Source organism: Marmota flaviventris, chromosome 18 (genome assembly GCF_047511675.1).
Source record: "Marmota flaviventris isolate mMarFla1 chromosome 18, mMarFla1.hap1, whole genome shotgun sequence".
NCBI lineage: Eukaryota > Metazoa > Chordata > Mammalia > Rodentia > Sciuridae > Marmota > Marmota flaviventris.
The window spans coordinates 15746161-15760403 of NC_092515.1; the positions used below are offsets into that span (position 1 = coordinate 15746161).

Genomic DNA, 14243 nt, shown 5'->3' on the forward strand with positions numbered 1-14243 from the left:
AGGAAAAAGGGGGTGGGGAATTTGGTTAATGAGAGATTCTGCCAATTGGTCAAGTAAGATGAAGGCTGAGAATTAGCTATTGGATTTGGCAAGACAAAAGGATATTGGTAACCCTGACAAGTAGGTTTGGAAATGAGAGGAACAAAAACCTGATTGTAGAGGATTAAAAAGAGAGAAGAAATGAGCCAACATTGGGACAGTGAATTAGTTCACCAGGCAGTGTTAAGGCCTTTTTGAGGAGCTCTCAAAGATATAGAGTTTAAAAATGTTTTAGAATTGCCAGATATGGTGGCACACACCTATAATCCAGGTTAATCAGGAGGCTGAGGCAGGAGGATCACAAGGTTAAGGCCAGCCTTGGCAACTCAACGAGAGTGTCTCAAAAAATAAAAAGTACTTGGGGTGTAGTTCAGTGGTAGGGCACCCCTGGGTTCAATCCCCAGTAACACACCCAAAGATTAATATCTATGTCCAAATATATATCATATTGAAACTTCCATAGTAGATCATGTAACAAAAAGTGGTACTAGTATAGATGTTATTGAGAAGCAATCTAACTTGAATTGAGCATCAATCATAAAGTATTTATTTATTTATTATTTATTTTTTAGTTGTAGACAGACACAATACCTTTATTTTATTTATTTTTATGTGGATTGAACCCAGTGCCTCACACATGCTAGGCAAATGCTCTACCACTGAGCCACAACCCCAGCCCTCAATTATAAAATCTGAAAAGACATTCAGTGTCAGTTTGAAATGAATAAACATTAGGATTGGAGTAAAGCTTGTGGCAAAAGCATGTGAAATAGAAGTCTTCACACGGTGTGGGGAAGAGGTGTTTTTATAAATGTTAGTGATTGTTAGGGTAATTGGTTAAAATAAGGTGGCAAATGAAATTATGATGGGGGAGAGAATAAATTTATTACTTTTATTTGGAGTTGCATCATGCTTTTTCACTTCTAAAGCCAACTGATTACTTCTATCCTTTGAAAGGTGAGAAAGCCGTGTTGTTCTATGTGAAGGAATGATATGGCAGTTCTTTTGCATACTTTCTTGGTAAATAGAGCTTTTTGTTGTTGTTGTTTTAAATATATTTTTAGTTGTCAAAGGACATTTATTTTATTTTTTTAATCTATCTATCTATTTAATTGTGGTGCTGAGGTTTGAACCCAGGGCCTCACACAGGCATGTGTGAATTACACCACTGAGTAACCATTGAATTACACCCCCATCCCTAAATTCACATTCTAGTGCTTTATTTAAACTCTATTTACAGTATATAGGTTCTAGAATAATTTTTGGGTTAAGTGATAGATGTAATAGTGGTAGGAGATGTAGAAATACAAGAGCATTTTCTTGTGTGAATGATGTTTGTTATTATTACTGTGACTTTTTTCCTCATTGTGTTGTGGTTCATATATACAAGGAATTCAGGGCTATAATTGTATATTAAGTCCTCTTAGAATAGTGGTAAAATTAGTACATAAGTGCTGGAGGTGTAGCTCAGTGGCAGAACACTTGCCTAGCATGTGCACGGCCCTTCGTTCAATCTATATTAGACCACCCAAAAAAATAAAATTTAGATCATGAAAATAATACTATAATTCTCCACTTAGGTAAATAGTTGGTAGTAAGGATAAGTTAGTTAGGCTTTCCAATACTTGCTTTGCTATTAAAGGAAATAACGTCTAGTCTTCAAGCTAATAGTATAGTTTGGCTATAGATTTGTTCAGAGTTTGAATTTGCAAGACAAAATAATATTGAAGATGTGAAGTCAGAGATGATTTTTTTTTTTTTTTGTACTGGGGATTGAACCCAGGGATGCTTTACCACTGAGCTGCCTCCCTAGACCTTTTTTTTGGGGGGTAGGGGGTACCAGGAATTTAACCCAGGGGCACTTCACCACTATGCCATATCTGCAGCCATTTTTATTTTTTTATTTTTGAGTAAGGGTCTCACTAAATTGTTTAGAGCCTTGCTTACTAAGTTGCTAAGGCTGGCCTCAAACTTTGGATCATCCTACCTCAGCCTCCCAAGTTGCTGGGATTACAGATGTGCACCACTATGCCCAGCCCTGAGAACTTTTTAAATTTTTATTTTGAGCTAGGGTCTCACTGAGTTCCTGAGGCTGGCCTGAAACTTTTAATTCTCCTGCCACACCCTCCTGAGTAACTGGGATTACAAGCATTTGCCATTGTGCCTGGCCTATAGGTGACTATTAGGGCTCTATCGCCTATAAAACTTAAAGGCATTTGGATAATAACATCTGCAATTACTAGTGTTATTACAGGTGAATAAGTCTGTTGGATGTAAACAAATAGACTTTGTTACACTTATTCCACTTAGGAATACTCTGAAATGGATAGGCTGTATACTTTGCATGCATTTAAAATAATAGTAATTCATGTTATGTCATAACTCCTAATTTTTGTAATAGCAGCTGCAAGAACTATAAACCCAGCATTTGAGGGTTTAAAGTTATAAACACACATCTACATTTGCTTTTTTTAAAAAAAATATAGTTGTAGGTAGACAGAATGCCTTTATTTTTTATTTTTATGTGGTGCTGAAGATTGAACCCAGTGCCTCACGCATGCTAGGCAAGTGCTCTGCCACTGAGCTACAGCCCCAGCCCCTACATATGCTTTTGGTAATGAAAAGTAGAGGCCATAATGGACCATTATTATGCTTGCTAGAATATGAGTTTGGCAGTTTTTTAATTCAGTACAGTTTATTGAAAATTTAGTGAGACTTCAAGTTTTGAATGTAGATTAATGATACAAGCAGTATAAAGAGCCAGTCAAGGGCTGGGGTTATGACTCAGTGGTAGAGCGCTTGCCTAGCACATGTGAGGCACTGGGTTCCATCTTCAGCACAACATAAAAATAAATAAATAAAACCAAGGTGTTTTTTTTTTTTTCTTTAAAGCCAGTCAATATAGAGAACAGGAAATAAAACCCTGCATTTAATTGTTCTGTTTAGTTTCCACTTCAGGAAATTATTTACTGATAATAATAATAATAAATTGTTAAGATAATTGTTAGGAATCATTATACCCTGATAATTATTTCCTGATGGGATTAGTATTGCTTTAAAAGAATATAGAATAACTGGGCATAGTGGTGCACACCTGTAAGCCCAGTGATTTGAGAGGCCGAGGCAGGAGGATTGCAAGTTCAAGTCCAGCCTCAGCAATTTAGCAAGGCCCTAAGCAACTTAGCTAGACCCTGTCTCAAAATAAAAAGGACTAGGGATTGTCTCAGTGTTTAAGTGCCCCTGGGTTCAATCCCCAGTACAAAAAATAAAAAGAGAGAAGGAAAGAAGGCATTCATGGCAGCTGGGGTAGCATGTGGAAATTCTAACTGGGAAAGAAGAAAGAATTTGATATATTCCAGGATCTTACATCAGGCCAATAAGAGTAGAGCATCATTCTTGAATACAGTAGTGGCTCAGAATGAAGTAAAATGTATTCAAGAACTGGATCATGCAGCAACCTTTAAGACTTTTTAAAAGTATATATTTGTAGTTATAGGTAGACATAATACCTTAATTTTGTAATACCTTTATTTTTTATACCTTTATTTTATGTATTTATCTTTATATGGTACTGAGGATTGAACCCATAGCCTCACACATGCTAGACAAGTGCTCTACTACTGAGCCACAACCCCAGCCCCAACCTTTAAGACTTGAATAGGAGTTTGGATTTTATTCTAAGTTAATGTATAAATCATTGAAACATTATGAGTAGTACTCTCAAATTTTGTTTTATATCAGAAGCATCTGAGGAGATTGATGAATACAGGTACATTTGCATTTTTAAGTTGTTCACAAGTATTAAATATCAACAACATTCAAAAAAATGGTACTAAGCACTAGAGACAAAGCAATGGATGCAACAAAGTCCTTGCTTTAATTAAGCATTGGAGAGAAAAGCAGTAGACCAACTTTAAAAATAGTCTATTAGTGGAAAATACAGTAGAGCTGCAATTACGTATTGGACATTTTCATAACGTGACTTTTGAGCAGACAACTGAAATGAGGGGATAACAAATATAGATAGGGACTGGGTTGTGGCTCAGCAGTAGAGTGATCGCCTAGCATGTGTGAGGTCCTGGGTTCAACCCTCAGCACCACATAAAAATAAATAAACAAAATAAATGTATTGTGTACAAATAAAAAATAAATATTAAAAAAAAGAAATATAGATATTTGGGGGTTGAGGTTATAGCTTTGTTGAAGAGCACTTGCCTCGCACAGGTGAGGCACTGGGTTTGATCCTCAGCACCACATAAAAATGAATAAGCATGATGGGAGAGGAGGGGAGGGGGAAGGGGGGATAGGAAGGGCAGCAGAATAAAATAGACATTATTATTGCTGTGTGTATATGGGTGACTGTATGACCAATGTGATTCTGCAACCTGTACAATCAGAAAAATAAGAAATTATACCCCATTTGATTAAAAAAATGAATAAGCAAATAAAGATTTTTTAAAAAAAGAAATACAGATATATGGAAGAAGAACATTCCAAAAAGATAAGTAAGGTAATGATTTCCCCTGGCTTAGGATGGTTTCTCCATGTGCATGTATTGGTGACTACTTACCTGAACATTAAGGAAGACCCTTCTTTTTCCAGTTGTTGGGATTGCAGACATGTACCACCACACCTGGCCAGTTCTTTCTTTTCCTATGAAATATCTATTTATGCTTTTAGCCTAATTCTATATCATACTAGGGGTCTTTCATATCTCAATTTATCATTTTCCCATTTTATATTGTTTTAGACCTACAAAAATTTGACTTCCTTGTTTCTGCAGGGTTTTTGAGTCATAGTTATTTTTGTTTTTGTGATACTGGAGATTGAACTCAGTGCTTTGTCCATGCTAGGCAAATGTTATATAAATGAACTCCATCCCCAACCCTCTTTCTTTCCTATTCCCTCTTCCTTTTCATTCCTCTTCCTTTTTTTTTTTTTTTTGGTTTGTTGTTTTTGGTTTGTTTGTTTTTTGAAAATTTGAGACAAGGTGTCTCTAAGTTGCCCAGGATGACCTTTAACTTGCAATCTTTCTCCCTCAGCCTTTCCAGTTGCTGGGATTACAGGTGTGCACCACCCTGCCTATCTTCAAGTCAATAGTTATTGGTATCCCCATTCTACGGTTATAAAAGGTACCAGCCATGTTTTCTTGTCATACTTGTGAAGTTTCTTTTTTGTATTTTTATTGTTATATGAGGTCTCTTGATTTGTCAGAAATTTAGTCTGATTTACACTACCAGGAATAAATTTAATTTTACTTTTTTTCCCCCCCCAAAGGTTATTTAGTCCTTCTTTTCCAAAATGGTTTCAGTACAGTGACTCTTGCAAAGAAAGGTGGTTAGGGCAGAATGAGGGTAGTTTGTCATCTGTGAGGTATACTAGAAAATTATCAGTGTTCAGAATACATAGAGGATAATGGAGAAGCCCAACTGATGCGTTAAAGGGTATCCAGAAATTCACTGTGAAGATTAAACACTGGTAATGCACAATTACCCCAAACTTGAGAAGGCAGTTTGGGCCTAAGGAAAAAGGAATGAATTATACTTTTCTATAAATGTATGACCCGAACCAGTGATGGGGTCAGCAATTCATCAGATAACCTCTAAATGATATTTTTCTCAGTGTACATATCACTTTGGAAAAGAAATCTAGGGGCTGGGGTTGCAGCTCAGAAATAGGGCACTTTCCTTAAATGTGTGAGGCACTGGGTTCGATCCTCAGCACCACATAAAAATAAATAAAAATGAAGATATTATGTCCATCTACAACTAAAAAAAATATTTAAAAAAATTAAAAATAAAATAAAGGTATTGTGTCTGTGTTACAATTAAAAAATTATAGAAAAAAAAAAAAAAGAAAAGAAATGTAGCCAGGCATGAAGACATACACCTGTAATTTCAGTTGAGATGCTGAGGCAGAAGAATCACAAATTCAAGACCAACTTGAACTGGGCATTAAGCAAGATCCTACCTCAAAATAAAATTGAAAAAAGAAATGAAGATGTATCTCAGAGGTAAAATGCTCCTGGGTTCAATCCCCAGAATGACAAGCACACAGCATCAATGAAAATGGCCAGTTTATCATAATAAAGTTATATAACAATAAATTACTTTCCCCATAGTTGTAAAATTCCACCTGTTAAAGATAGGAGTTATTAAAGTACTAAACGTGTGCACTAGAGCGATTGCCTAGCATGTGCGAGGTCCTGGGTTCAACCCTCAGCACCACATAAAAATAAATAAATTATTTTACTTTTTTTCCCCCAAAGGTTATTTAGTCCTTCTTTTTCTAGAACAGTGACTCTTGCAAAGAAAGGTGGTTAGGGTAGAATGAGGGTGGTAATTCTAAAAGGGAGAAGAACTGCACTTAGGGACTGGGGTTGTGACTCAGTGGTAGAGCTCTACAGCATGTGTAAGGCACTGATTTCAATCCTAAGCACCACATAAAAATAAAATGAATAAAATAAAGGTATTATGTCCATATACAACCAAAAATATTTTTAAAAAATCTGTACTTAGAAGAAACTGAGTAAGTAAAAACTAAAAGTACATTTTCATTCAGAATTCTCATCCATCCAGATAAAAGGTTTGTAAGCATATTATAAGCATAATATATTTTAATCATATATTATTCTTTCATTAACTACTGGGTTCAGCTATTGTTTTATTCATGTATCTTCCTGAATGAAATTTTTGAATTTGTTGTTCAGAAGCTATTGTCATCTAATTATAAGAATTACATCAACATAAACTGGCAAATTTGCTGTAGAATTGTTTTGTTCCTTGAGGGTGTAACTATACAATTATATAGTCTCACATGATTTTTAATTATAATTTTTTGAGGTTTTTGTTTTGAAAGGTTGTGCAAAACTACTGTATTTATAAAAATGGCACAAAAGAGAATTCAACAGTCAATGCACATGCATACTTCATTCACATCTTCAACAATGAAAGGTATTTAACACTACAAAACTAAATAAGAATACTAGCTTCAATGGCAGCTGTTAAGCACTGGAGTCATGTAAGTTACACCAGAATGGGCAAATATTGCCCAAATAAAATTCTATTGTTAAAGCTGAAACAGGTTTAAGGCCATTCAAGTTCAAGCACAGTTATACAAATCTTTCAAAGCCCCTCGTATTTTCATTTGAATTTGTGATCTTTCTTCAAACTTGTGGTCTTAAACTTCTGTTTGACAAAATCCAGAAGGAAAATACAGAAGAAATCAATACAGAGGTTACATTAAATAAGAGTAACATACACAGCTATAATTAAGATAAGCGAGGAAGGCAAAACATTAAAATTGTAAAATTTGCTTATTACTTGTGGGAACCTTTATTAGGAGTTAAGTAATATATACAAATACTTTCAAGTAGATTACTTATGTTGCTCTAACATGTCCTTTTCATCAATGCACTGTTAAAACTAATCAAAACCTCTACACATGTATATTCCAGTACATACTATGGCTACCTGCAAAACCGCCAGTCTCATTTAAATGGCTTAGTGAATGAAAGGAATAAAAGGTGGATAAGTAACATATGAGGAGACATAATGGGAATTAGAAAATTCATGCAGGTCAGCTCTTTTAATCAGCCAGCCAGCTTACTAGCAACAAGGGATGGTTTCCGTTGAGGAAGGTCCTGGGGAGTAGGAATATGGTCACCAGTGACCTCTTTCTTATCCGGGCCTGCAGGGGAAGTTGCTTGTTCTTCGTCTTTGCTTTTGCATGTTGCAATCCCCAGAATCAAAATATTTTTGCCCTTTCTGCAATCGTTTCCTTAAAAAATCTGAACCTCCAGGCTTTTGTCCCAGGTGAGGATACCTTGCTTTTAATTTTGCTTCTTCAGCTTTATCTGGATTAGTCACTTTATCTTCTTCCATTTCCTTCCGCTCCTCTGCCGGGGCAGCCTCTGGGACTTCGGTGGACATAGTGCTCCCTCTGCCCAGCCGCACTCCTCTGGCTCCGTGACAACCGAACACTTCCTCTTTCCTTCAAAGGTCCTTGTTTTTTGCCTTTGGGGGCTGTTTAAAAAAAATCATTTAATAATATTTCCTAGAAAATAAGTCCTCTTCCTACAAAAATCACACTTTATATATTTTAAAAATACCCTTAAGAGTATAGGTACATCCCTTTCTTTATCATAATGATAAAGACAGAGGCATTACCAAATCTGGTAATAGTTTTCTTCAGAGAAACAGGTTTTTTTGTGTGTTTGTTTTTTGTTTAATCTGGTACTGGCGATTCAACCCAGGACTTTGTGTATGCTAGGCAAGTATCCTACCCAGCTATATCCCAGCCCTCAGAGAAATGCTTTGGATAAATCTTTATTGTTCCTCATTCCATGATTTGGTCTTTATTTTTTAAAAAAACATATTCATCCACTCATTTGGGGCATTTGATTTGTGGTGCTGGGAATTCATTCCCAAACCTTACACATGGTAAGCCTGTGCTCTGTCACTGAGTAACATCTCCAGCACAGATGCTTTTTTCTTCTTCAAGCTTGCTGAGTAATCATTATTTAATTCAACAAATCCTTTGAGATCTTACAATATTGTAGGCATTATTGAAACTGCAAGAGTGGTGACAAGACACAGACTGCCATCTGTCTTCCTGGTTGCTTACATGGAACAATTTCTACTAAGAACTGTTTTGGTCTCATTCATAAAAATTGAAATACAGAGGTCTAATTAACATTCACATTTAAATAGTCAGCAATTTCACCTTTTGTTCTTTAATCTAAGAATTGTTTATATAAGTAATACTAAATTTCCAAGAGATCAGAATTCATTTGGCTCTCCATTTGCTGAATTTTAACTATGATGAAAAAATAAATGATATGACATTTGGTTTTAGAAACTATTGGGACAAATTACATCCAAATGCCTTTGTTTCTCCACCTTTGGTACTGAGGATTGAAGTCAGGGGAACTTTACCACTGAGCTACATCCCCAGCCCTTTTTTATTTTATTTTGAGACAGGTTCTCACTAAGTTGCTCAGGGGTCTCACTAATTTGCTGAGGTGCCCTTGAATTTATAATCAGCCTTTTGAGTCACTGGGATTACACGTGTGTGCCAACAAACCTGGCTACCAAATGCTTTTTTTTTGGCGGGGGCAGTACTGGGGATTGAACCCAGTGGTAGTTAACCACGGGGCCACATCTCCAACCCTTTTTTTGTATTTTATTTAGAGACAGGGTCTTACTGAGTTGCAAAGCGCCTTGCCGAGTTGCTGGGGCTGGATTTCAATTCACAGTCCTGCTTTGGCCTCCCAAGTCGCTGGGATTATAGGCACACACCACCATGCCTGGCCCAAGTGCTTTTTTAAACAACTATTGAACACTCAACAATTCCACACACACTAAAACCAGTAAGTAAGAATTTTTTTTATAGTCCAGGTCCTTTGAAACAGCATATGAAATTAACAGTGGTCAAGGCTTTCTAACTTTCATTATAATCTACTGGTTTCCATTCAGAATTAATGTTATGATAAGACATACAGATAGCATATTTGTCATCATTATGCCCTTATAGTCCTGCACTCGGTAGAAATGGCAATACTAACACTAATGATGGTCATTAAGTTATCAAGTCTCAAAATCATCCAACCCTTGTAATCTAATGACTAAGCAAACAGATCAACTGAAATTACTTTCCAACAAATATAGAGGCAGGATGTATTGAAACCAAGACATGCAAAGTAAGTTAAATGACATAGTTTAAGGCTTTTCCAAACTGATTATATAAACAGCCTCTGTATGAGATTTTTGGAAATGCAATAAGATTCTGGTAGTGATGGAATATTTCCCACATGAATTAAATATAAATTCTTTATAAAAGATATAAAATTATCTCTTTAGAAAATGATCCAAAATCGGGCTGGGGTTGTGGCTCAGCCATAGAGTGCTCGTCTAGCATGTGCGAGGCCCTGGGTTTGATCCTCAGCACCACATAAAAATAAACAAAATAAAGGTATTGTGTAAAACTAAAAAATAAATATTAAAAAAAAGAAAATGATCAAAATCAATTCTCTCCCAGTGATTCAGGAGGCTGAGTCAGAAGGCAAGTTTGAAGCCAGTCTTAGCAACTTAGTGAAATCCTATCTCAAAATTAAAAAAAAAAAAGGACTAAAGATAGCTCAATGGCAAAGTATCCCTATTCAATCCCCAGTACAACAAAAAAGGGAAAAAAAGGAATCCATACTCTGATGTCATTCATAGCATTTAACCATGATGTTCCATAATTGATGATGAGCAGATTTTTTTCCTAAATTATCATAGATTGCATGGTGTATTCTTTGATGGGTGCACTGTGTGACCTGTCAAAAGGTCAATATTATACTTCTAGCGTTTCTCTAAAGAAGGAACTAACAGACTGAATTAATTTTTTATGAATAAAGTCTTTTTTATGTTTTAATCTGGGAAAATCTTGTCTCTAAATCTTCATATTCATAGGATTTCTTAAAGGTGTAAATATTCTGGTGTTGAGCAAAATTTAAGACTAAAGGTGTTCCCATAGTCTGTCCATTTACAATGATTCTCACAATTGTGAATTTTCAGCTCTGTAAAGAATGAATGGTGACCAAAGGCCTGGTCAGTTTTCTTACATTCATAGGGTTCTGCATCCGTATGTATTTTCCTATGTTGAGTGAGCTGTGAGCCCCAGATAAAAGGATTTCCCACATTTTTCACTTTTATAAGGTTTCTCACCAGTATGCATTCTCTGATGTTGAATAAGTTGTGAGCCCGAGAAAGGCTTTCTCACATTCTTCACATTCATGTGGTCTCGTTCCAGTAAGGATTTTCTGATGTCAGTTCTGAATCATGAAAAAAAGGTCTTTTTACATTCCTTGCATTCATAATTTCTCTCACTGTATGTTTTCTGATGTCCATTAAACTTGAGCCATGAAGAAAGGTCTTTCACATTCCTAACATTCATGGAGTTTCCTCTCAACATGACTTTTCTCATGGTGAGCAAGATGTGAAGCCCAAATAAAAGTCTTCCCATATCACTTACATTTATAAGGTTTCCTACCAGTATGAATTCACTGATATCGAGGAAGGTGTGAGCTCCAACTGTAGGGCTTCCTCCCAACATGAACATACTGGTGTTGGGCTAGATTCGCACTATGAATAAAGGCTTTTCCCATTCTTTACATTTATGTGATTTCTCATCAGTATGAATTGTCTGATGTTGAGTTAGGTGTGAGCCACAAATAAAAGGTTTCCTGCACTCCCTACATTCATAAGGTTTTTCACCAGTGTGAATCCTGGGATGTTTAATGAGATGTGATCTTTGACTAATTGTCTTTCTACAGTGAGTACATTCATAGGGCTTTTCACCTATATGAATTCTGTGATGTCGGGTAAGGTCTGAACCACAACTGAAGGCCTTCCCATATTCTTTACATTTAAAAGATCTCTCCCCAGTATGAATTCTGTTATGACCAGTAAAATTTGAGTTCATTCATTTTCTCACCAGTGTGTAGTATCTGCTGTTAAGTTCTGAATCAGAAAGAAGTGTCTTCCCAGGGGCTAGGGATGTAGCTCAGTTGGTAGAGTGCTTGCCTCACATGCACAAGGCCCAGGATTCAATCCCCAGCACCACACACACGCGCACACACACACACACACACAAAAGGATTTTATTGTACATCTTAGTTTTATACATTTCATATATGCTTTTAAAGCTTCACTTAACAGTTCAGTGGTTTTCAGGCACAGAACTTAGGATATTGGAGCAAGTCTTTTCCTGGCATATAATGGACATTAACCATGATAGTGGATAGTTTCCTTTTGACCTAGCTGCTTTCTTGATTGAATTTTATTAGAGCAAACAGCTTTAAGACATGTGATACTGCTAAATGGAAACAATGAGATTGAAAATGTTTATAACCTATATTTTCTTAAAGTCTTTAAGATATAAATGATTACTTTTCTCCTAAACTAGGATCATTCAGTGAAAATAATATTGTCCACAAACTATTTGGAACAACTGCCTAAGAACCTACTGTCTTCAGGCCTCACAGAATGAGGTAATGGTTTGATAGATTTCTGTTTGGTATCCCTGGAAAGTGCCTTACTCATATCATAAGCATCCTCATCGGGCTCCCCATTGCTGGCTGAATAGTACTCTAACAACTGTCCTGTACACACTGTAGGCCAACTGCTTGTACATGTTGACTGCAACTTGGTTATACTCTTACAAAGAGATCAACCAAAAAAAAATCCACTTCTTCTTTCTGAAATATCCTCTAATAACTCTAAGTTTAGCAGCCAAACCAAGGTGTTGAAATTCAGGGGCATCAGACAGAGCTGTGACATGCCCATGCCATTCTGCCCTGGCTACTGAGCCTTCTGCTTTACCCATAATGTAACCCATTAATTCTCCACCAGGTGCCTCTGCAATGATGAAATACTCTGGCCACTGAACACTGTACTGTAAGTAAAAGGAATCCCACTGTCATATATAAATTAAAATAAAAAAAAGGAATCCCATAGGTTTCTGTAAGAGGTTCCAAGTTAATGTTGAAATGAAAATGGTTGTCACAGATGAAGGTTGAGGGCATGGTCCTTTCACCACGGCCACCATCCCAGAAAGCCAGCTTATCTCCTCTTCACAGAATTTCTTACCAGTATAAATTAACTGATGTTGAGCATGGTGAGAGGCAGAACGGAAGGTTTTTTTCACAGTCTTTAAATTCATTCTCTCCTATATTGAGTGTCTGGTGTTAAGTAAAACCTGTGTGCTGGTTCATAGTTGGCATTTTTTCATAAGTCAGTATCACCTGCTGGAAATACTCTTCCTGATTTTCCTTTTGTACTTGAAAGTGACCGTTGCCTTCCCATCACCTAGAACACAAACCTTCAATGCTGTGGTTTCTATAAATCTGCATTATCTCCCATGGGATAATGCTCTTTCAAAAAAGTTAGTTTTTGATAATAACTTCTTGGTCTGACACCTGGTCTGTGTGGCTGGAAGACAAGAAGGTAAACACACACTATTTTACTGTCCAAAAGAAAATTAGATGTCCAGTATAAATATAGAAAGTAAATCCTAAGTTTCACAAGAAGAAAATGATTTTTAAAGTTCACAGATTCTGTGCAATATGAAAAAAAGGCAAGAAATAAGTCAAACTTTTAAAGTGCTAATAAAAGTTTAAAAAAAAGTTTAGTCAGATGATGAGAGACAAAGTTTTGTTTTGGCCATATTCATCTGAGGAGTTTGATAAATGATTCTCTGGGGCTGAGGTTGTGGCTCAGGAGTAGAGCTGAGCACCACATAAACATAAATAAATAAATGTATTAACAACTAAAAAATATTAAAATTTTTTTAAAAAAATGATTGTCTGCATACCTCTTCAATAACAGAATAACAAACTAAAGACTTAAGATTGTGTTTCACTTAGTATGGTATAATGAATTCTTAGCATATGTTAGTTGTTGGAAAATAATTATAGAATAAACACATTATAAGACAAAAAGAGAATGAATGGTACATAGGATGGAGTAGGGGATGCTAGGGACAAAGTAGCACAAATGGAATAATCTAATCATATGATCTATCTTACAGTTTAATCCCTTGCATCTCTATGTAAATTATTATGCATAGTGCTTCCACAAGATAATAGCATTTCCAGGTGCTTAAGCAGTCAAAGAAATATATGAAGGAAGGAATGTGATTAGATCTTCTTATTCTCCATTTGCCATTCTACATGTAAATATTTAACCTTGCTCATTTCTTCTACTCTGTATAGCCAAATCATTTTTTGTCATATAATCCCAACCAAAGTGCTTAATTTATTCTTTATACCATGGTATTGCTTATCCGTTTTATAGTAGCTTTGGTTGTTTTATGCTTTCAAATCTCTTCTGAGATCTTCTATTTCCCTTCTAGTCAAGGCCAAGGAAAGTATTTCAGAAAATAGCTACAAATCCACAAGTAATGTGTGAGACACTATGATGAACATCTTATATAATTCTAAGTTTAAAAATGGGAAGGTTGGGAAATAACATCATCAGTTTAACATATGGAAAGCATATAGTCCAGAATCACCACTCTACCAGGAACTCCATGACACACGGGGTATGTTATATTTACATTGATTGAGTTGGTTTTGGGTGATATTTCAGATAGGAAAATAACTTGAGAAATCTGCCAAAGCAGTATGAATCTGGCAGGAGCTAGAAATTAAGTAGAAGTCT

At 35.9% G+C, this 14243-nt stretch overlaps 1 pseudogene; it reads right to left on the reverse strand.

Moving 5' to 3' along the window:
- Nucleotides 1-7032: 7032 nt before the first annotated feature.
- LOC139702791 (cAMP-regulated phosphoprotein 19-like) lies at nt 7033-13096 on the reverse strand (annotated as a pseudogene).
- Between the last annotated feature and the right edge of the window lie 1147 nt (nt 13097-14243).